Source organism: Lissotriton vulgaris, chromosome 2_1 (genome assembly GCF_964263255.1).
Source record: "Lissotriton vulgaris chromosome 2_1, aLisVul1.2, whole genome shotgun sequence".
In the NCBI taxonomy this organism is placed as follows: Eukaryota; Metazoa; Chordata; class Amphibia; order Caudata; family Salamandridae; genus Lissotriton; species Lissotriton vulgaris.
This window is the reverse complement of record NC_141687.1, coordinates 1,992,922,121-1,992,944,489: the sequence shown is the minus strand read 5'-3', so window position 1 is coordinate 1,992,944,489 and position 22,369 is coordinate 1,992,922,121. Positions and strand designations below refer to the sequence as shown.

General features: G+C 44.5%; 1 protein-coding gene across 6 annotated transcripts in view; it reads right to left on the bottom strand.

Moving 5' to 3' along the window:
* Nucleotides 1-22,369, bottom strand: part of CRTC3 (CREB regulated transcription coactivator 3) — a 1,134,508-nt gene that overhangs the window by 237,725 nt on the left and 874,414 nt on the right. The gene's annotated exons all lie outside the window — the stretch shown is intronic.

The window sequence follows — 22,369 nt, the reverse complement described above, 5'->3', positions numbered from 1 at the left end:
GTACCAGATTCTTATGGAACAACAAACAAACCTGTATTGCCTTATCTAAATTAATTAGACCAAAATCTGAAGGTGGTGGCGGATTTACCAATTTTAAATTGTATAATACTGCTTTTTTGATTCACCAGTTTTATGCTGTATCTAAAGATACCCTTGCTCACTTTGCCACTGGATTCAAGCAAACCGGGCTGAAGACGGCTGAAATGCCAGAAACCGGTCCTCGGAAGCTTGTTTCCGGTCCAGGGAAGACATGGCTTGGCAGTACAGGCTGGACTGTTCCCATGAGGCACAGGATCAGACTGATTTGCATATAGCCATGTTTGAACTCGGGTGGCAGAGTGGGCTAAAGAACGGTGATCAATTAAACCCAAATCTTTTGACTGGGTGTGAGTCTTTGATTGATTCAGATGCTCCGTCCATCACCACCCCCTTTTGTACCGCTTTTGGCCGCCATAAGTGTGGCAGGGTATGCTCAGACGTGAGTCCCTTGCTCACTTTGCCACTGGATTCAACCAAGCCGGGCTGGAGACGGCTGGAATGCCAGAAACCGGTCCTCGGAAGCTTGTTTCCGGTCCAGGAAAGACATGGCTTGGCAGTTCGGGCTGGACTGTTCCCATGAGGCACAGGGTCAGACTGATTTGCATACAGCCATGTCTGAACTGGGGTGGCAGAGTGGGCTAAAGAACGGTGATGGATTAAACCAGATCTTTTGACTGGGTGTGAGTGTTTTATTGATTCAGATGCTCCGTCCATCACCACCCTCTTTTGTACCGTATCTAAAGATATAGCATGACAGACTTCTAAAGCTGCCAATAGTACACAATCCCTATTTCTACACAAAATTGACCAATCTTTATCTCCATTATGTTGGTTATGTCTTTCCTCTGAAGGTTCGTTGATGTATTTACTTTAATATTGTCCCAAGGTTTATAACTTTTGGAAGGCTATATGGTCGAAATGTTTATTGATTTTTACCTGTGATGTACCATTTGCTATTCATAATATCTTTTTAGGTACCTTGTCTGCGGATTTCAATCAGCTTCTTCACAAATCTATTTTATCCGACCTTTTTATTGCTATTGCCTTTAAAGTTATATTGACATGTTGGAAAGTTAATTCTGAAATATCTTTTTTGTTATGCTGGAATTTGATTTGTGATGAACATAGAATTGCTTCCGTCTCTCACTCTTTATTTATTTAAAGATAAAATCTGATTTACTATGGTTACCTTTTACAAACTTTTTATCCTCACACTCATCTTTCCTATAACATCCATATAATCTTTAATCCTCCATTCCCCTTCTTCTCTTTCCTCGCTTTCTTCTTTTCCTTCTTTTTTCTCAATTCTTTTCTTTATCTCTTTCATATATCAAATCATTTCAAATATAACATCTTCTCTAATGGAACACATTCCTTTATTACGTTAATGTATTCTCTTTATTCTTACCATCTTCTTTCCTCTTACAAATCTATTCTTTTCTTAGTACAATATTTTCTATTGTCATTATGTATTGTTTTGCATTAAGATACGTATGTAATGTTCTACATCTGTGTTCATTCTTTCAATAAAAATTATTTTCTAAAAAAAACAATGGTCTGATCAGATAGACAAAAGGAAAGGAACATAAATTAACTTATCCCAATGTCATTAACAAAGTCCACTCAAATCTAACTCGAGGATAGGGGTGAGTATTGATTCTACACATAAGGAAGAGTACACATAACCATATATATTTTTAACACACACAAAAATACACTTAGATGTATAAATGGCAAACTGTATTGAAAATCCGCAGCACAAACGCACTATTCACATAATGTGGTTGCTCCAAAAAGATTTTGTCTTTTAAGCAATACAAGGGAACCCAGGACGCAGTAAGCTAAGGACCATGGGTAGAAACTTATTTTCAAAAGACAACGGTCCTTAGAAAAGGAAGGGAATTGAGACAATAAATATAGACTAGATAGAACTATATTGTTAAGAATGCCCAGCCGGACACTTTAATTTCTTGATGAGAGTAATATAAAACAAAGGAATGGAGCAGAAAGTGCGATGGAAGTGGGACACCAGCCGATGTCCAACCAAAACACTTGGGGAACAAACAAAAGGGAGGGAATATTCAGGCAAAAGTAGGTTATCAAACAATTAAAATTGCAAAATGATAATCCTCAGTATACACATATGCATGCTCAAAATGTATGTTAACTATGCATTTAGTGTACTTATTGTCGACGACGTTTCGAACCTCACATATTATTGGTTCATCCTCAGAACAAAAAATGATTGCCTGAAGAATTAATAATTAAGCTTGAAACCCCAGTCAGGATAAGCTGAGGGTCGCTTTGGTGAGAGTATTAATTCGGGTGACTCTCTAGGGATAGAGTCTACGCAAATACAAGGAAATCGGGGGGAACGTTGCCCTGGTCCAAGAGTCTGGAATCAGGAATGTGCAGGTCCACAATGGGGGTCCTTGCACAGCGTGAGGATGCCTTCACCTAACAAACAAAAGGGAGGGAATATTCAGGCAAAAGTAGGTTATCAAACAATTAAAATTGCAAAATGATAATCCTCAGTATACACATATGCATGCTCAAAATGTATGTTAACTATGCATTTAGTGTACTTATTGCCGACGACGTTTCGAACCTCACATATTATTGGTTCATCCTCAGGACAAAAAATGATTGCCTAAAGAATTAATAATTAAGCTTGAAACCCCAGTCAGGATAAGCTGAGGGTCGCTCAGCTTATCCTGACTGGGGTTTCAAGCTTAATTATTAATTCTTTAGGCAATCATTTTACTTTTGCCAGAGTATTCCCTCCCTTTTGTTTGTTCCCCAAGTGTGTTGGTTGGACATCGGCTGGTGTCCCACTTCCATCGCACTTTCTGCTCCATTCCTTTGTTTTATATTACTCTCATCAAGAAATTAAAGTGTCCGGCTGGGCATTCTTAACAATATAGTTCTATTTAGTCTATATTTATTGTCTCAATTCCCTTCCTTTTCTAAGGACCGTTGTCTTTTGAAAATAACCAAAAAGATTTTGTGACAAAGTGCGCAGAAAGAGTGCTTGTGCGTGAAATTTAAGAAAGAAAAGAAAAGGGAAATAGACCCATCACACATATATTTTCCCACAAAATAGCCTGTCTGTAGCACAAGTATAATCACATTGAACAGAGGTAATGGCTTCAATCACAATTGCTCCTCTGTGGACCAACTATTCAATCCAGGCTGTACAAACTGTTGACCTTTCGACCCAGCAAGGGTGTGGGGGTAGAGGTAGGCCAATCAGAACCTCAACAGCGAGACTTCTTCAGTACTGGGTGAATGAATAGGATGGGAGCAACCTGGAAACATTCATCATTCAGTGAGGGAGCTGGAGAGTTAATCATATTAGCAACAAAGGGTTGACGGCACTCACCTATGGGGAATTAATCTAGTCCTTAAATTAAGTGGTCAATCTATATATCAGGACGTAGACCTCTTAATGATTTACTCACCTTAGGCTCTACGTCAGTTACAAAGTATCCTTCTGAATGTCACAGCTGCAGTTTCCACCTAATTTTAAGGACTGGCTGGTTAATGATACGCGCAGTGGCACCCCTGTGCCTAAGGGCTTTCCAGCTAAATATACTTACCATTTAAGTGAAAAATATGTTCCCTTTAGTACAATTCTAGGAGTTGGGGAGCTTGTGATTACCAACAAGACTGAAGGCTAGCCTTAGTGATACTGCGCATCATTGTGTTGCTTCTGCACATGCTGGTGTGGCAGCTACAATTTTGTCATCACAACAACGTTATTAGTGGCATGGCTTATACAAGACGGTCAAGAAATACGTCCTTTGTTGTGACATTTGTGAATAGATTAAAAAGTCCACTGTTGCTCGCCCACCGCAGACACAACTGCAGATTTCCAACAAACCTTTCAGTTTCATTTATTTGGATAATTCTGGTTCTCTTAATTTGGATGGTGCATTTACATTTCCTCTACTTTCAGTTGATTTTTGCTCAAGGTTCCTCTGGGTGTTGCCACAACGTTAAGTTGACGCTCACACTGTTATTAAAGATTTTCAAGTCTTTATCGGAACATATGCATGCACTACCTTTCACTCAGACCAGTATCTTGCTTTCGCCTAACAAACGTACAGGGACTCTATAGTTTCCAGGGGAGTGCATTATTCCTCCCCGTACCATCCTGAGGGGAATTCGGTAGTTGAGAGGATGAACTGTAACTTAAAGCATTCCTTACCAGCTAGAGTATTAGGTTCAGGGGGTAGCTGATACCATCGCTTATATGGGGTACAGAGAGCAATTAATAATGTCTCTAAACTATGTCTGGGTGGCCAGACCCTATATGAGGTCTTTTTTGGCATAAACGGAAAATGCTACTTACCAGTATGCATCTGTTCTTGGCATGTAGAGCTGCAGAGTAGTACACTGTGCATTAGATCGCCACCTGGTGTTGGGCTCGGTTGATTGCAGGTTGTTGTCTTCTTGAAAGAAGTCTTTGCAAGTTCCGATAGGTGACTCCTCCCTTGAACAATACTGCGCATGGGCATCGGCTCCATCCTCAGATTGTTTTTCGCCATGATGGGAAATGATGGAGTTAGTAGAAGTAAAGAAAAGAAGGATGTCCATGCATATGCATCTAAGTAAGATGAGAACTGGAACGGATACAAGTCCTGGGGAGGCGGGAGGGCGTGTACTACTCTGCAGCTCTACATGCCAAGAACAGATGCAGACTGGTAAGTAGCATTTTCCGTTCAAGACATATGAGCTGCAAATAGTACACTGTGCATCGATTGTGCAGCAGTACCCCCTCGAGCGGTGGTCACCTGTATCCGTTGCAGTAGTTTGAAAGAGAGTTCTAAGGACAGCTTGGCCTCCTGCAGCTTGTTGCTTGGCTTGCACATCAACACAATAGTGTTTAGTGAAGGTGTGTGGTGTAGACCATGTTTCTGTCTTGCATATGTCCTCTAGTGGTATATTGCCTAAGAAAGCCATAGAGGCTCCTATTTTGCGAGTGGAGTGAAATGAAATGAAAAGTGAATTTATAGAGCGCCATTGCTGCCCGGGGCGTCCAAGCGCTAGTGTAGGCTAGTAGTAACAGAACATTTAAAAAGGAATCAGCCAGAAGAATTAACAGGGGGTAGTGAACAGGAAGGTTTTTAATTGTTTCCGGAATGACAGCAGATTGGGATTGGATCGAAGTTGAAGAGGGAGAGAGTTCCACAACTTGGCAGCGTTTAGTGCAAACATCCTGCCACCAGCTCTTGCTCTTTTTACTTTGGGTATTGAAGCTAGAAAGGCCTGGGAGTAGCGGAGATTTCTGGTCGGGTGATAGTGAGCTATTAGATTGCGGCTAATTGCTGGTCCCGTCTGCCAGAAAGCCTGATGAGAGATACACATTGCCTTGAAGGCAATTCTCTGTCGAACCGGTAGCCAATGCAGCTTGCTAAGTCCGGATTTGACTGATTGTCTGCGAGGCAGCTGCAGCAGGGTGCGAGCTGCGCAGTTCTGGACTACCTGGAGCTTTCGCAGTGTGAATTCTGGGGCACCAAGGTAATGGACATTACTAAAGTCCAACCGGGACTGGATCAGACCCTGGACTGCAACCTGCTTGGCCTCCATAGGAAGAAGCGGGAGAACTTTCCTCAACATTCTGAGGAGGCCAAAACAGGTCGCGGACAGTTTGATGGTCTGAGTGTTAAAAGAAAGGGTCTTATCAAGCCATGCCCCTAAGCTCTTTATGTTGTCTTTAGGTGTTGGGGGAGTGCCCAGGCATGGGGGCCAGAGGGAATTGAATGGTACTGGAGATGTTGGTCCTAGGAGCATCAGCTCTGTTTTATCCCCATTGAGCTTTAGGGAAGACGTTGTCATCCATTCCTTAATTTCCTCCAGGCAATTCATAAGACCTAAAGAAGGCGGTCTGTTGCCTTCCTGCGCCAAGGAAACCACTAGCTGAGTGTCGTCAGCGTATGAAATGATCTTAATACCAAACGGCTGGACGACCTTGGCCAGTGGTTTCATATAAATGTTAAATAGCGCAGGGCTTAAGGAGGAGCCCTGCGGTACCCCACAGCTCAATGATCTGCTGGCAGACACCGTATCCCCGTCAAAAATCTGGAACGATCTATTGCTTAGAAATGATTCGAGCCATCTAAGTGCATTGCCTGTTACTCTTATATTAGATAGGCGGTTCAATAAGGTGGCGTGATTGACCGTATCGAAGGCAGCACTTAGGTCAAGGAGGACCACTGCCACTGATCCTCCTTGATCCAGAATCCTTCGGGTTTCTTCGGTGACCGCCAGTAAGGCGGTTTCAGTTCCATGCCTGGGTCTGAAACCTGTCTGGGTGGCATCCAGTAGCAAATTGTTCTCGAGGAATTTCATCAGATGGATATTGACGTGCTTCTCGAGAATCTTGCTGACCCAGGGGAGGAGCGAAATTGGGCGGTAGTTGTTAGGATCCTCTGGGTCAAGATTTGGCTTCTTAAGCAGAGCCCGAACCATGGCTTTCTTCCAAGCAGTGGGCACGGTGCAGGATGAGATGGAAGCATTTAATAGGTTCAGTATTACAGGGAGGGTGGCCTGGCTCTCCTTTATCATGACCTCTGGTGGAGCTGGGTCACGTGGGGATCCTGATTTTACTTGGTGAGCTAGCTGGTCAAGAGCTTCAAGATCTAGAGGGGGGAATTGGTCTAGTAATACCCGGTCCAGGGGGGGGGCCTGTCTCAGTGGTACCTGGTCATTTGCTCTTAGATCCGTGACAGCCGTTGGGAACGTGGAGTAGATCTGAGTAACTTTTTTATGAAAAAATTCCGCTAGATCGTTACATTGGGCTCGAGTCTTAGCAGGAGGTGCGGTTGAGCTAGCCACTTTGGTTAATTTTTTCACAAGTTGAAAAATTTCTTTGGGTTTGGATTTAGCTGCCATGATTTTATCGGCGAACTGAGCCGATTGAGCGACCCTTATCTCACCTTTGTAGGCTTTAATTGCTTCTCTATATCGACGCTTTTTTTCTGATAAATAATCCAGGCGCCATGATCTCTCTAATTTCCTACAGAGGTGTTTTTTGTCTATGAGGGTGTCTGAGAACCAGGGGGCTGATTTATGTGCCCTTTTAGGTGTAGTCTTGCAAAGTGGAAGAGAGGTTTCAAGAGATTTTATAATCCAGTCTTCGTATAACTGGTGTGCTACGCTAGGGTCTGCGTTGTAAGATGGGCAGGTAGCTTCTAGATTATGAGTCCAGGATTCAATGGGTAATCTGGCCCAGTTCCTCATGTTCTTAACTTGAGGTATAGGAGATGTAAATTTGCAGGTGGACCAGGTGAAGGGGATAAGGGAGTGATCGGTCCAGGGGAGGCCGATTGGTTGGCCAACTGCTAGCTCTGTACAATTACTAAAAACAGGGTCCAATAGATGACATTTGGCGTGTGTGGGGGCTGTGACCCGCTGATCTAATTGTAATGCCGCTAGGTCATCCACCAGTTCCATAGCAATATGATCTAGGGTAGTGTCAAAGTGTAAGTTAAGGTCACCTACAAGTGTAAAATTAGAGGTGACTGTAATTTGTTAGTCTACAATGGTGGGGAGTGATCTGTGAAAAGGTTTAGGTGGGCCTGGAGGACGATAGACGAGAGTGCCAGAAAAGGAGAGGTTAGGAGAGAAGTCTATACTAAATGTTAGACTCTCACACTCCGGGATTGATTCGGTGGTGGTGCGGCAGCGATACTGATCTTTGAGTATGATTGCCAGACCTCCCCCTTTCCCCTCTGTTCGGTCTAGTCTGTTAATTTGAAAACCGGGGGGCAGGGCTGTAACTATGTCTGGCTCAGAATGAGGTGTGAGACAAGTTTCTGTCAAGAAGACTGCATCGGGCTTGCGTTCTTGTAACAGGAGAGCGATTTCTGTCCTGTGTTTTGGCAAAGACCTACAGTTGAGTAGGAACATACTATATTCCTGGCTGGTGTCTAATGACTTGTTGGTTCTGAATGTATGTCCGCATCCGAAGCAGTGTGGAGGGAGTTCGGTGGACGTGTAAGTATGCCTACAACAGACCGGACCTATTATCCTCGCGTTATAGATGAACTCTGGACTGTAGGTCCTGATGTGTGGGGAGCGGGATGTAGGGGGGGTGGCCCCTGGTCCCGTCCGGTCGCGGACGGGCGCAGACGGGCTTGCCTTTGGCACGCTGACGGCGCGCCCGCTGCGCGTCCGATAAGACACATCGTTATATGGATGGGGGAAGAGGGCGTGGTCTAAGAAGTGGGCGTGGCCTAGGCTCCGGGGATGACGGCGATCCTCCCGCGACCCGCTGCAGCACCTTACTCGGCTGCGCGGGGAGAAGGATCAGGGATGTCAGTGCCTCACGAGGGTTCCACCCAAGAATAAAGTGCTACAGTGCTACAGTACTAACCACAACACAATTCTAAAAGATTAAAAATCAGCGTCTGTTGCTCCCGGCTTCCGCCTCAGGAGTTCGTTACCTTAGCCTGCAGCGCGTGTCAGAGAGCTACGCGGCTTATGTAGGAAAGGGGCGTGGTCTAAGAAGTGGGCGTGGCCTAGGCTCCGGGGATGACGGCGATCCTCCTGCGACCCGCTGCAGCACCTTACTCGGCTGCGCGGGGAGAAGGATCAGGGATGTCAGTGCCTCACGAGGGTTCCACCCAAGAATAAAGTGCTACAGTGCTACAGTGAGTTTTAAAAGTACACAGAGTACTAACCACAACACAATTCTAAAAGATTAAAAATCAGCGTCTGTTGCTCCCGGCTCCCGCCTCAGGAGTTCGTTACCTTAGCCTGCAGCGCGTGTCAGAGAGCTACGCGGCTTATGTAGGAAAGGGGGCGTGGTCTGAGAAGTGGGCGTGGCCTAGGCTCCGGGGATGACGGCGATCCTCCTGCGACCCGCTGCAGCACCTTACTCGGCTGCGCGGGGAGAAGGATCAGGGATGTCAGTTCCTCACGAGGGTTCCACCCAAGAATAAAGTGCTACAGTGCTACAGTGAGTTTTACAAGTACACAGAGTACTAACCACAACACAATTCTAAAAGATTAAAAAATCAGTGTCTGTTGCTCCCGGCTTCCGCCTCAGGAGTTCGTTACCTTAGCCTACAGCGCTCTAGAAGGAACTGTTAGTGTACATTTAGCTTTTATATAGCATATTTCTATACACTTTACAATCCACGTGCAATCCCGCCTTTGGAGATGGGGTTGCCTTTGTGCGGAGGAGAGAAAGCGGCAAACAGTTGTTTAGTTTTTCAAAATGATTTAGTCCTGTCGGTATAGTAGAGTAGAGCTCTTTTAACATCTAGGGTGTGTAAAGCCCTATCTGCTACTGAGTCTGGGTTTTGGAAAAACACAAGTAGCTCGACAGACTGATTGAGGTGAAAAGGAGTGACGACTTTTGGGAGAAATGTTGGATTAGGACTAAGAAGCACTTTGTTGGGATGTATTTGTAAAAATGGCTCTTGAATAGTGAAAGTTTGTATTTCACTTACTCTTCTGAGAGAGGTTTTAGCAACAAGGAAAGCAGTTTTCCATGTTAGGAATTGCAGCTCGCATCTATGTTGGGACTCAAAAGGGGGTCCCATAAGTCTGGTAAGGACAAGATTTAGGTTCCACACAGGAGAAGGAGGCAACCTGGGTGGGATTATCCTTTTTAAGCCTTCCATGAACGCTTTAAATGCGGGATCTCTGAAGAGAGACAGATGTTGTCTGTTCTGTGAATAAGCTTCAATTGCTGCAAAGTGCAGGTGTATGGAAGAATATGCCAAATTAGATCTTTGTAGATGCAGAAGGTAACAAATTATATTCCGGATGGAAGCATCCAGGGGGTCAATTTGATTATTTGTGCAATAAATTGTGAATCTCTTTCATTTAGCAGCGTAACACGCTCTGGTAGTGGGTTTCCTGGCTTCTTTAATAATGGCCGTACAGTCTGGTGGTAGGTTTAAGTAACCAAACTCTAGGACTTCAGGAGCCAGATCGCTAGATTCAGTTGGTGCGGGTCTGGGTGCCTGATTTCGCCATGGTTCTGTGTAAACAGAGATGGAGTGAGCCGCAGCTTTTGGTGTGGAACTAGAGAGAGTTCCAACAGTGTGGTGAACCATGGTTGGCGTGCCCACGTGGGAGCTACAAAGATTAGTTTGAGAGACTGTTGTCTGAGTTTGCGCACCACTAATGGAATTAGTGGGAGAGGCGGAAAAGCGTAAGCAAATCTGCCTGACCAGTTCATCCATATTGCATTGCCTTCGGACAGTGGGTGTGGAAACCTGGCGGCGAAGGCTGAGCATTTTGTATTTTCGTGGGTTTCAAACAGGTCTATGTGTGGATGACCCCACTGTTGGAAGAATGGCTGAAGAACTTGTGGATGCAGTTCCCATTCGTGAATCTGTTGTGACTGTTGACTCAACAGATCTGCTATCTGATTGTGAACTCCTGGCAGGTGTTCTGCTAACAGATGTATGTTTTGAGGAATGGCCCGTCTCCAAATGTTTTGTGCAAGCTGGGACAGTTGCAGAGAGTGTGTGTCCCCCTGTTTTTGAATGTAGTACAAGGCTGTCATATTGTCCGTCCGGATGAGGACAGCCTTGCCTTGCACGTGAAGTTGGAAGGACTTGAGTGCTAGGAATATTGCTAGCAGCACGAGATGGTTGATATGGAGTAGCCGCTGTTGAGCAGTCCATTGGGGAAACATCCTTTACAACGAAACTTTTCCCACGCAGTACCTTTACAACGCAGGATTTACAACGCAAGTCGTTACAACGACTTGCGCTGAAGGGTGCTGTAGGATAGGGAATAGTTTAATTTACTATCCAAACCCTTCCATACTATCCACGGGGACTGGAGTTGGAATAGTAAATGAAACTATTCACTATCCAGCGCCCCCAACGCAAGTCGTTGTAACGACTTGCGTTGTAAAACCTGCGTTGCAAAGGCATGCGTGGAAAAAGCATGAGTTGTAACGACATACATCCGTCCAATGACCCGGAGTGGTATGTCGTAAGAGATGGGCTCCCCATCCTGTGATGGATGAGTCAGTTGTGAGCACTACTTGTGGAACTGGCTCTAGGAACGGCCGCCCGTTTGTCAGGTTTTTGGTGTTCCACCACTGCAGAGAGCGATGTGTGCGGCTGTCCACCAACACCAGGTCTGTTATTTGACCATGAGCTTGGTTCCATTGTCGTGCTAGACACTCTTGTAACGGACGCATTTGCAATCTTGCGTGTGGAACTATGAAGATGCAAGAGGCCATCATGCCTATGAGTTTCATGAACACTCTGGCTGGGAGAGATTGTTGGTGTTGAAAAATAGCAACTAAGTTTTGAATGCTCTGTATCCTGGCTGGACTGGGATTAGCTAGAGCTGTATACGTGTCTATTGTAGCCCCTAGGTACTGGTGTACGTGCGAAGGCTCTAGGTGCGACTTGGTGTAGTTTATTGTAAACCCTAGGTTGTGCAACATTTGGATCGTCTGATGTGTGTGTGCAACGCACTGACTGGCTAATTTGGCTTTTATGAGCCAATCGTCTAGATAAGGGAAGACATGGATCTGTTGTCTTCGCAGATGTGCTGCTACGACTGCTAGGCACTTTGTGAATACTGTTGGTGCCGTTGTCACTCCAAATGGAAGGACCGTGAACTGATAGTGTTGTCCTTCCAGTACAAACCTTAGGTATTTCCTGTGAGCAGGATGTATAGGGATGTGAAAGTAGGTGTCTTTCAGATCTTGCGTAGCAAGGAAGTCTCCGTGTTGCAGCAGTGGAAGCACTTGTTGCAAAGTGATCATATGAAAATGATCTGATTGTATGTAATGGTTGAGGGGCCTGAGGTGTAGAATCGGTCTCAAGGTTCCGTCTTTTTTGGGAATTAGAACGTACAACGAGTAAACCCCTGTGCCTTGTTCCTGTGAAGGAACTATCTGAATCGCACCCTTCTGCAGAAGGGATAGAACCTCCTGCCGGAGCAGAGCTAGATGATCGGTAGACATTGGACGCTGTCTGGGAAGGATGTGTGGAGGGGTTGCTGTAAGTTCTAGGCAGTAGCCATGTTGGATAATCTGTCTTATCCACTTGTCTGTTGTAATGGAGTTCCAGACAGGCACAAACTGTGTTAGTCTGCCTCCTACAGGAGTGTAATGCTGCGGGGGGAGCTTAGGGAAGTCATTGCTTAGTGGCGGAAGAGGCTTGAGTGTTGTTATTACCTCTACCTCTGCCCTTGGTATTATTGCCTCTGTATCCTCCTCTATAGTGGAGGAGGTTTGTGTCTTGAAAGACGTGTTAGTGTCTGTTCCAGTTTGTTTGGAGCCGCCTCTGTAAAAGGAGCGACGAAAGGAGCCTCGAGTTGGGGTAGACTGTAAGGCCCCCATAGACTTGGCAGTGTCTGTGTCTTTTTTCATTTTTTCGTGGGTAATGTCTACCTCCGACCCAAATACCTGTTTTTGGTTAAATGGCTGGTTCAAAATGGTGGTGTGTACTTCCTGTTTGAATCCCGAAATGCGTAGCCACGCATGTCTCCTAATAACGACACTGGTTTAATAGCTCTAGATGCTGTGTCTGCGGCATCTTGTGCGCATTTGATGTAAGCGTTAGATATTAACTTGCCTTCCTGTATGAGGTCAGTAGCTTGATCTTTGTACTGATCTGGGAGGTGTTCAAGCAATTTCTCCAATTGGTCGTAGTGAGCCCTATCATAACGAGAGAGGAGGGCTTGCGTATTAGCTATGCGCCATATATTGGAAGCCTGCGCAGCTATTCTCCTGCCCGACGCATCAATAATCTTGGATTCTTTGTCAGGCGGGGGTGCTTCACCTTAAGTCTGAGAATTGGCCCTTTTACTTGCGTTGGACACCACTAATGATTCTAGTGGTAGGTGTCCTTTAATATAGACTGGTCTGAGGGTGTAGGTCTATATTTCTTTTCAATTCTGGGGTTAAAAATTCTGGTACGCACAGGATCTTGAAAGACCTCAGTAGCATGTCTAACCACCCCTTTGCTCATGGGAAGAATTTGAGCGGATCTCTGAGACTGCTCAAAAGTATCTAAGAGAAAGCCTTCCTCAATGGCCTCAGAATACATGGGGACACCATGGTATGTAGCAGCTCTGTTGATCAGCTGGCCAAACCCAATAGTATCCTCAGGAGGAGAAGGTTTAGATGGGTATGAGGGTGCCTCAGGGACATCAGGGTCATTTGCAGGGTATGGAAAACCCCACCCAGGCGCAGGTTTTGTGTATGGAAAAGTCCATGTGCCCTCACCTCCAGGGTATGTAGTGTCTCCTTCCCCGTCCCCTCCGCCTAAATCATATTCATCATCATTCTGTGGTGAATGTGATGATAATGGAGATTGTATAGGAGAGTTTTGAGGTGAAACATAGGGAGGAGCAGGAGAAGGAGGAGAGACAGGAAAGGAAAAGTGCAGAGGAGAGGTTGCACAGTCCTTCTTTTTGGCAGGAACCATAGGTGTAGGTGGTGTAGCTGCAGGTCTCTTCTTGAGTGGTGTGGCACCAACATGACCGGTTTTCTGGTTGATGAAGACTTTTTTCTGTTGAGGATCTGGTCGAAAAAGGTCTTCTTAAGGCGCAACCTTCTTCGGTGCTGAATTTTTCGGTGCCGGCGTAGGCTGTCGAGTGTCTTTAGCCTTAGGAGGTATTAGAGGGTCCTGTGGCTTAGGTTTCAGCGCCAAAGGTGTCGATTTTGGCTTGGAAGGCATGTTCGGGGGCTCGGAGGCCTCAGAATCAGGCTGTGTGGTTTTCGGCACTGTGTGTGGCTTCGGAGCCGGCGTGTCTTTTGGTTTCAGTGTCAGCACTTCTTTCGGTGTCGGAGCCGAAGGGTGTTTTGGCTTCGGTGTCGATGGAGTCTTGTTCGGTGACGAGGCACCGGAAGGCGGAGGACCTTGTTTCGGAGCCGAGGGAAGATTCTTGGTCGGCGTCGAGGCACTGGAAGGCGTGGAAGATTTCTTTGGAGTCGAGCCAGAAGGCGGGACTTTTGAAGTAGATGATCGGTCTCGACTGGGCCCAGTGGGCGGAGTGCTGACCTTTGCCTTCTGCTTGGGCGTGTGTGGTGCAGGGCCAGTAGTACTCATGCGCTGACCTGATGAATGGAGGCCTCGGAGACGATCTGAAGATCCGGTGAGTCTTCTTCGGGAAGGAGTGGAGCCTTGTCGTCGAAGATGTCTTCCTGTGCTGGGGCTGATCTCCTCATCTCGTGTCGACGGGTCCTCCGGTCTCGGATGGTTTTCTTCGAGCGGAAGGAAGCACAGGCTGTGCAGGTCGACTCGTTGTGGTCCGGCGACAGATAGAGGTTACAGACCTCGTGGTGGTCGCTATGTGGAAACTTTGCTTGACATTTCGGGCACTTTCGGAATGGGGTCCTTTCAATATGGTGTAGGCCGCACGGCGTCGATAGGCCCAGAGACCCACTTGGATGACCGGAATGGAAACTTTGGCGTTGAAAAGTGTCGCCGTCGATGTCAAAGGAAGGTAGTAATTGTTTTATGAAGTTCTGCACGTCGAAGTTGCAGAAAAACCGCTTCTGGCCGGAGCGGAGAAACTTTCATCCGAACCCAGTGGCGGAAAAAAACAATCTGAGGATGGAGCCGATGCGTATAAGCAGTATTGTCCAAGGGAGGAGTCACATATCGGGACTAGCAAAGACTTTTTCCAAGAAGACAACAACCTGCAATCATCCAAGCCCAACACCAGGTGGCGATCTAATGCACAGTGTACTATCTGCAGCTCATATGCCTCGAACATGTATGTCCAGACTTTGACGGTGTAGACATTGTGGCAGCAGCCACACCATACGATGTAAATGATAGTTCTTCGTCTTATAAGATTTGGAACACTTCCGTGATGGCCAAGCTAACAAACAATTGAAGACATCTACCTCTGCCTGAGTAATGAAGCAGCTTACGCCTTCCGGCTAGATTTCACAAGTTGGGGATCTTGTTCTTGAGAAGATTGCAGTGAAATCGAATTTGGCCCATCATACTGTGCAAGGGTCCTTGGCATTCAAAGTACAAGAACCATGATATTTCCACCACTTGCTGGTTGTAAAGACAATTGTATAGTCTCCGTTGATCAAGTTGGCTGATTCTACACAGTAGGTATCGAGGAGTCCATGGTAGTTCCTTAACTCCTACCACACAGAAATTTCCTCTACAGCTTATGAGCAACATCAAAGCTGTTTCTCCCCAGCTGGGGGACAGGTGAATGGACCTCAGCTGATTCCTGATTCAGCTACAAATGCTAGCCATACGACAGAAGTGAGTACAGTACTTGGTACAGTGTCTTCTGCAGGTGAAGTCGTTTGTGATGATCTGCCTTTCAATGTATCCACTGCTCTGTTCACTGGTTTTCCAACTGCTTCTGGTTATTTTGGAGTCATAGATGATTTTTCATCGGACTCCTCTGACACTTTGAACATTTTAGACACTACACCTACACGTCTCCTATGATATTTTCAGTCCTACAGAAATTCTGCGGATTTCTTATGTATTTAAGTTTGCAATGGGTGACTTGATTATGCTTGAGCTACATTCTGATGACTGGGATATCAAAACTGTTAACTCCATACTCTCGGAGCTGGAATATTAAACTGTTTTTAAACAAGACTTGTACCTTAATTCCACCAATTATGGTGAAATGTTCTGCTATCATTATGCACACCATTATTTACATAGAGCTATTATTCAACGCACACTTTTTAATTACACATAATGGGAACATTGTCCAACTCCCCGACAAGGCAGTTAGAAAAAATAAAGTGATAATTCCACTTATTTTTCTGCCCATGATTCGTTAGACTCAAAATCTTTCTATTTTAAACTTGTCCCCACACCTCCAAAGAAATATATGCTGACGCAAACCAAACTAATATACACAGATTTGTTTGTCACACAATTAACTGTGAAAGGCTAGTACCACTGGAAAGATAACAGTTAAATGAAATCAATTTGGGGTGCCAAACATTGGCAGGCTCAGGGAACAGAAACTGTATTCTTATTTAGAGCGTGCTTGATTCCAACACAAATGATTTTTTCTTAAATGACATTGTCCAACAGACTATAAGTTTGTGACTTGCTAAAATTAAAGACATGAATGCACCTAATATTTCTTCCAGTGCCCGCTTTGACAATTGGCAACATTTAAGAAATTACAGCAATCAACAGCTCAATTGTATGGGAAGGAATGGTACATTTAACTACACACTTCTAAGTACAAAAGAGCGGTTCTTGTGGCCAGTGGGCACAAATGGTTGGTAAGCTAATTTTTCTAATCCCACACCGGGTTTTAAGGCAAGCAGACCAGAGCCTTGTTACTCCCAATCTCAACACTCAGGAATAGTCACCAATTGTGCCATAGATGATTGGAACATTCCACACTGTCACAGTAAAACAACATTTCTTCCACCTGTGGGATGACGCCGATCCATCAGATCTTTTGCCGGGTCCCAAGTCTCAACTTCTACAAGATTCATTTATGCCACTTACAATGAGATTTGGAAATTGTCATAGATAGCAGCAGCCGCACGTTTAAGCCAAACTGATCAAGATAATTTGGATAAAGTACTTGCTGTTGTTGATAATAGCATTAATATGTTGTCTTCTCACCTTTACAGTTTGGACAACATTGTTTCATCTGTAATTGATACTATGCAAAATGACATGTCTTTATTGTACTATGAGCAAAGTTAGCTTAGCTCTATTATGCAGTTTAGTTGGACACTTGGAATCTGGCCGAGTGCCATGGCGTTTTTTAAGCTCTACATGACTATTCTTGCCTTTTAACCTGACCATACACAGTGACTCATGGAAAGAAAGATGCCACTTACACAATGTTACATAATGAGAAGTTAGAACAACTATCTTTCACAGTAGCTAAAACACCTTCTGTAGTGTGGTTTATAGATTCTGTCATTTCTTTGCCAATTTCAACATTCCAGTTTACATGAAACATTTCCCAGTAGGCAGATATGAACTCCTGGGAGGGAATTTTATCCACAAGTCGCGGTCACTTCCTTTTGTTTACCGATGTGAGAGGGCGAACAGAGAGGTATTCCTTACTGGAAATTAATGTGACTCTTCTGTCGGCCACTCAAAGCTTTATTGTTTAAAAAGAAGTGGCACTTACATCTGCCAGAGAAACCTTTGAACTGCAGGTTGCAAGGAAGTCCAGTGAAATACAGTCGCTTTTAAGCACCAACGTCCCTCAGCATTTAGGTGAGCTTCTGCATCGCATGTTTAATGTTATCAATACTGCGGGTATGGTGCATTTTTTAAAGCAATCGGAACTGGATTAGTCAGAACCTTCCAGAAACTCTTTGGAATGATACCTACCTTTATTAATTCTCTATCTGTGAGTTAATGTTGGTTTTAGTTTTGTTGCTCTGCAATGAATGTTCAGTTTCTAAGCCCAGTGGTAATGGAATTACCACCAGTCCAGCTGTGCCGTGGACGCATGATATCCTTCTTTGGAGCCCCTCTACTTCAGGAACTTAACACTGACTGGTCATTGTCTTTCAGACCCGACTGGTTTACCTGTGTGCAACCTGTGTTTCATTGCCTGTTGTGTCCCTTCGAGTGGGCACTTGAGAATTGTCTTGCAATACAACCAACTGTTTCTATGGTCATAGACCTGTTGATGAGTCCAATAACTACTCCTTTTCGGAGCTGTCCCATGAGCTTACAGTTGCTTCAAGAGGGATGGTATGAGTTACACCCTTCTGGGGAAACGCTTCTTTCCGGCTCCTAGACTTTTGAACTTTGGCTGCAATAACACAGATATGCAAAGCATCAGCTAACAATGAGGACCATATTTGCTCATCAGAGGCTATTAGAGAATCGTCGTCTGCGATGCTGAATCCATTCTGGATTACGTGAACATTGACCATTTGAATGAAATCTTGGATGTCTCTGGTTCCAAATTTGGCTGCCTTTCTATATTTTTATATTTCAGTTTAGTTTTTATTATATTTATACATGATGGGATTGCACTGAATTCGATTGGCTTGTGATTTGTATTATTTTGTTAGTAGCTAAGTTCTTTTCATGACTAAGGAGGGGGTGTAGTGATTTTATCTTTGGGCCCACTTTGGTTCTCTCCTAGTTTTGCAACTTTGACGGTTTATGCTTACTCTGCCCTGCACAGCAAGATATAATGCATTTGTTTTCACTGCATTATCAAAGAATACGCTGTACATGTTGTTTGTTATTCAGGGATTCTTCTTGAGATTCAGTCTGTACATCTTGCACAAGGTTGCTCGGAATACATAATATAGTGTCCTGTTTTCTTTGCTTGTTCAGCAACAGCGCCTAATGTTTAGACATAACACGTTCGCACAGCTGCATCTTCTAACACAGTAGTTATTGTCAAACTGTACCTTATGCCCTTGAGTGTTAAAGAGGAGGAATCCGGCAAGGAGGACTGTTCTGGGAAGACCGCAGTGCCTGGCATGCAGCCATGCGTTAACTAAATCTACACTTATGATGCGGACTACCTGAATACATACACCAGGTATGGGGTCCCAGGCCAATCCGAAAGATCACCTATATTTCCCTGTGCTCACAGATTCAGCCAGATAGATAATCTAACATGGTTGGGATGTTTGTCCTACACACTCTGTTAGTAATGCTAATTACTTTGCTTAGTTGCATCTGCCTAATTTTGAACATTTGCTTCATAATAGATAATAATAGGTTCAATAAATGTATTGTAAACTTTCTTTGTGCCTTTCTTATATTTACTATGGGCATGCATGAGTGAGTGAGTAAAGAAAGGGGAGGATCTTTTCCACGGTTCCCTTGGAGAGTAGAGGGTCATGTTCAAGGTTGCCAAAATCACCTGTTACTCTGGGAAGGTTAGGAGTCCATTTGAGGCAGTGAGCAAGCCAGGATTCGGTCCCAACACTGTCATGCCTGTCATGCCAATTCATGTCATGACATGCATGTTGTCACAACACACAGTTCTGCTTTACCAGCAGAATCCGGGAAACCTCTTATAAGCAGTGCTTTCCTCAGCAGGGGCAGCAGGGGCACACACTAGCATCCTCTTCTTCACAGCAGGTAGTAGGGCATTCCTTTATGGCACTCAAATAGCCAGTAAACAAACTCTCTATTCAGGTTCTTTACCCAACCTGGCATGAATGCGTACAATCAGAAATTTAGAGCCCCGAAGCACCACAGACTTCCCAGCCACACTGTAGGATAGCTGCTTTTTGGCTGATGAGAAATCTTTGCACCATGATATGGGAATGTGCTGTCACAGTCCAGGGAGGTCATGGCCATGGGGAACAGGATCAAGACTGATTTGCATGTGAAAGGGACCAAACTGAAACTGCATGGTGAGCAACAAACTGAAACTGCATGGTGAGCAAAAAACGATGGATTTAGTTCCAGATCACTGTACAGGGGTGAATGTTTGACAATGTTCAGCGTTCCGTCCATCATTTTTTTGTGCTGTTAATGAAACCATTAACCATACGAACTGAATCCTATTCAGGAACATATCTGAAGGGATAACCCAGCACAGAACCAAAACAGAAACAGCAAGGGTACAGAAAGGACAGAGAAAAGATTCTAACATGAAACGGGGAACAGTAGGTTAAACTGGAAATTGACAGGTTTTACAGAACTTCCTAAACAATGTAAGACTTCAAGACACAGTTTTAACTGAAGTGCATTCCACCACAAGGAAGCAAGGTGGTGGGTAAAGGAACGACCCCCAATTAATGTTCTTTGAATTTTACAGGTGACAATAATGGTCTGCTTGGGTGATTTAAAAACCCTAGCTGGTTTGTGAAAGATACTCTTTTCCGCAAGCAGTGTGAACTAGCAGCATACAGTGCTCGATGGAAATGGGAAAGCCGGGAATGAATGAAGAGATTTTAGTAGTATATAAAACAAGGGGACCCGTAAAGGTAGCGAGGGACCTCGGGTAATTGGTAAGTTTAAGGCTAACAAAGGTCCTAATCTTTTGTGGATGTACCGCAAAATAAAAAGCACAGACTTTAAATAAGGACTGTGTGTCTTTTACTCCAGTGTCCAACCAGACAAGGAGATATTTATTTCAAGGGATTTGGTGAATATATATAGGATTAGGAAGTGAAGCAAGCCACAAATAACTGGGCACAAGCCTGTACCAAGTCAAGGAGAAAAGAAAAAACAATACCTGGGTAAAAAGAATAACAGGCAAACAAGTTGGAGAGAAACGGTGGCTTACAATACAATGAAATCTTATGTAAGCGCAAACCGACAGTAACTGCAACACATATTACAAAATTGAAACGGAAGCAGTACTGCATAAACTGTCGACGTTACGTTTCGATCCCTGTCTCCAAAATTAAATTGGTATCATCTTCAGGACTACAATAAACATTTTGCCTGATTGTATTTTTAACAAGCCTAAGCACTGGATGGTAGTGCGGTCACGACTTGGGGGGTTCAGGTGGAGGGAGGCATCAATCCATCTGGGGCGCCACGCGGTTAGCGTTGGGCGGCCTCCCGGTTCAGCGTGGATATATCAAACTATTCCGGTCCAGACAATGTGAAGTGACCTTGGCAGTAGTGCATTTACTGCTGGTTTGGTGGGCTTTTGGTGGCCGCGCGCAATGGGGCAACCAGTTCCTCGCGTTCCGCGATGGAAACGCTGTCGGACGGCGAGTGGTTCCCGTCTGGTGAGCGTAATGGCTGATGTCGTAGATTGTAGATCATGGAGGCAGCCTTGTTTGAATAATTTGCAAGTGTGAAAATAAGTAACCTGCCATTTCCACATACTGAGCATTGCCCAATTCCAGGTGACTAATGACACGTGCTTGGATGATGTTTTTTTCGATACTGGATGGGTATCCAGTTAAAGATTCTACGCAGTGACTACTGGATGACATAACAAGATCCACATACAGAGGAAACGTGATCTCTCATGGATATTGTATCATTGATTAGGTTCCCTGGGAGTGTGGGCAGGACTAGGCCTACCAGGCCATCAGGAGTCTTTCCAAACGGAGTTGGTCTTCACAAACAAATACCCTACAGTCTTATACTCATTCAATTTCACAAGCAGTGGTCCTGCATCCGTGTTGTGACTAATGTCAAACATTCCACCAGATCACATCTCTCTTTTTGGCATTTTCTGATATTGACATAATTAATAGTGTATCAATTGCATATAATATGATGTTGAACCCTATGCCCTTATAATGTCCACCAGCAGGGCCATATAGATTTAATAGAGTGTGGGGTTCAAGGACGAGCCCTGGGGGATGCTGCATGTAACACATACTAGATCAGATCTAAAGAGTGGCCGATGTATGCACTGCGATCTACCGGACAGTCAAGACAGAAAACATCTGAGGGTGGTCAAGTGTACACCGATCTCATGCAGTCATTTGATAAGGACATTATGGCACACAGTGTCTAAGGCTGAGGTCAAGGAAGACGAGAAAGGCAGATTTGCTCTCATTCACCTTTAACCTAATGTTATCAGTCATAGTTTTCATGCTAGGATTGCTCTGACACCTTTCTGGGAGACAACCAGCAAGTTGCTCTCCTCCAAATAAAGAAGTAACTGTGACTTCATTAGCCTCTCAATCGCTTTGACGGAATAAAAGAGTAAGGAAATAGGGTATTAATTTGCCACATTTAAGTGGTCTGCACACGAGTACTTCAACAATGAAAGTACCAGAGCATGTTTTCAGTTGTAAGGATACTCCGCCATCCTGAGAGAGCAATTGAACAAGTCAGTTAAATAAGAGCTAAGTAGAGGAACATCTTGGGGAAAAAATATAGTTGGGGTACTGGTCCTGTGGAGACCCCGACTTGATCTTGATCTGAGCATCGCCAGCGTTATGAGCTGACAAAGGTCTGAAGAGCCCCAAGCAGCGCAGTAGATGCTGGATTGGACGCTTTCATTTCAGGTGGAAGTGAATCAAACACAGACCGAGGGGCAAAGTCGGAATAGATTTTATGGATTTTATCTTTAAAATAGATTACCAGATTGGCACAGGAAGTTGTGGCATCGGTATTGGCTGCCCGCAATCGGCAAGATGAGCGAACTCACTCACAATTTAAAGAGTTTTTTACACAAGTTTTCATTTTCCTCGATCCTTTGCAAGAAATATTTTCAGCGGGCCAGATGAAGCATTCTATGAAAACCTCTAAGGATACCTTCATAATTTAATTTGTTCTTCTCTGGTTTTGTCAGTCAATAGCATCATTAGTCTATGTATTAGTCTTCTCTTCTTTATTCCTACTCCAGAAGCATTTAACAAGTTCAAACCTAAAGAAACAGTGAAAAGAGGAAAGAAAATACATTTCCTAGAAGCATACAAAAGACATTAGACAGTCGCACTACCCATAGGTCTTAGTCCACC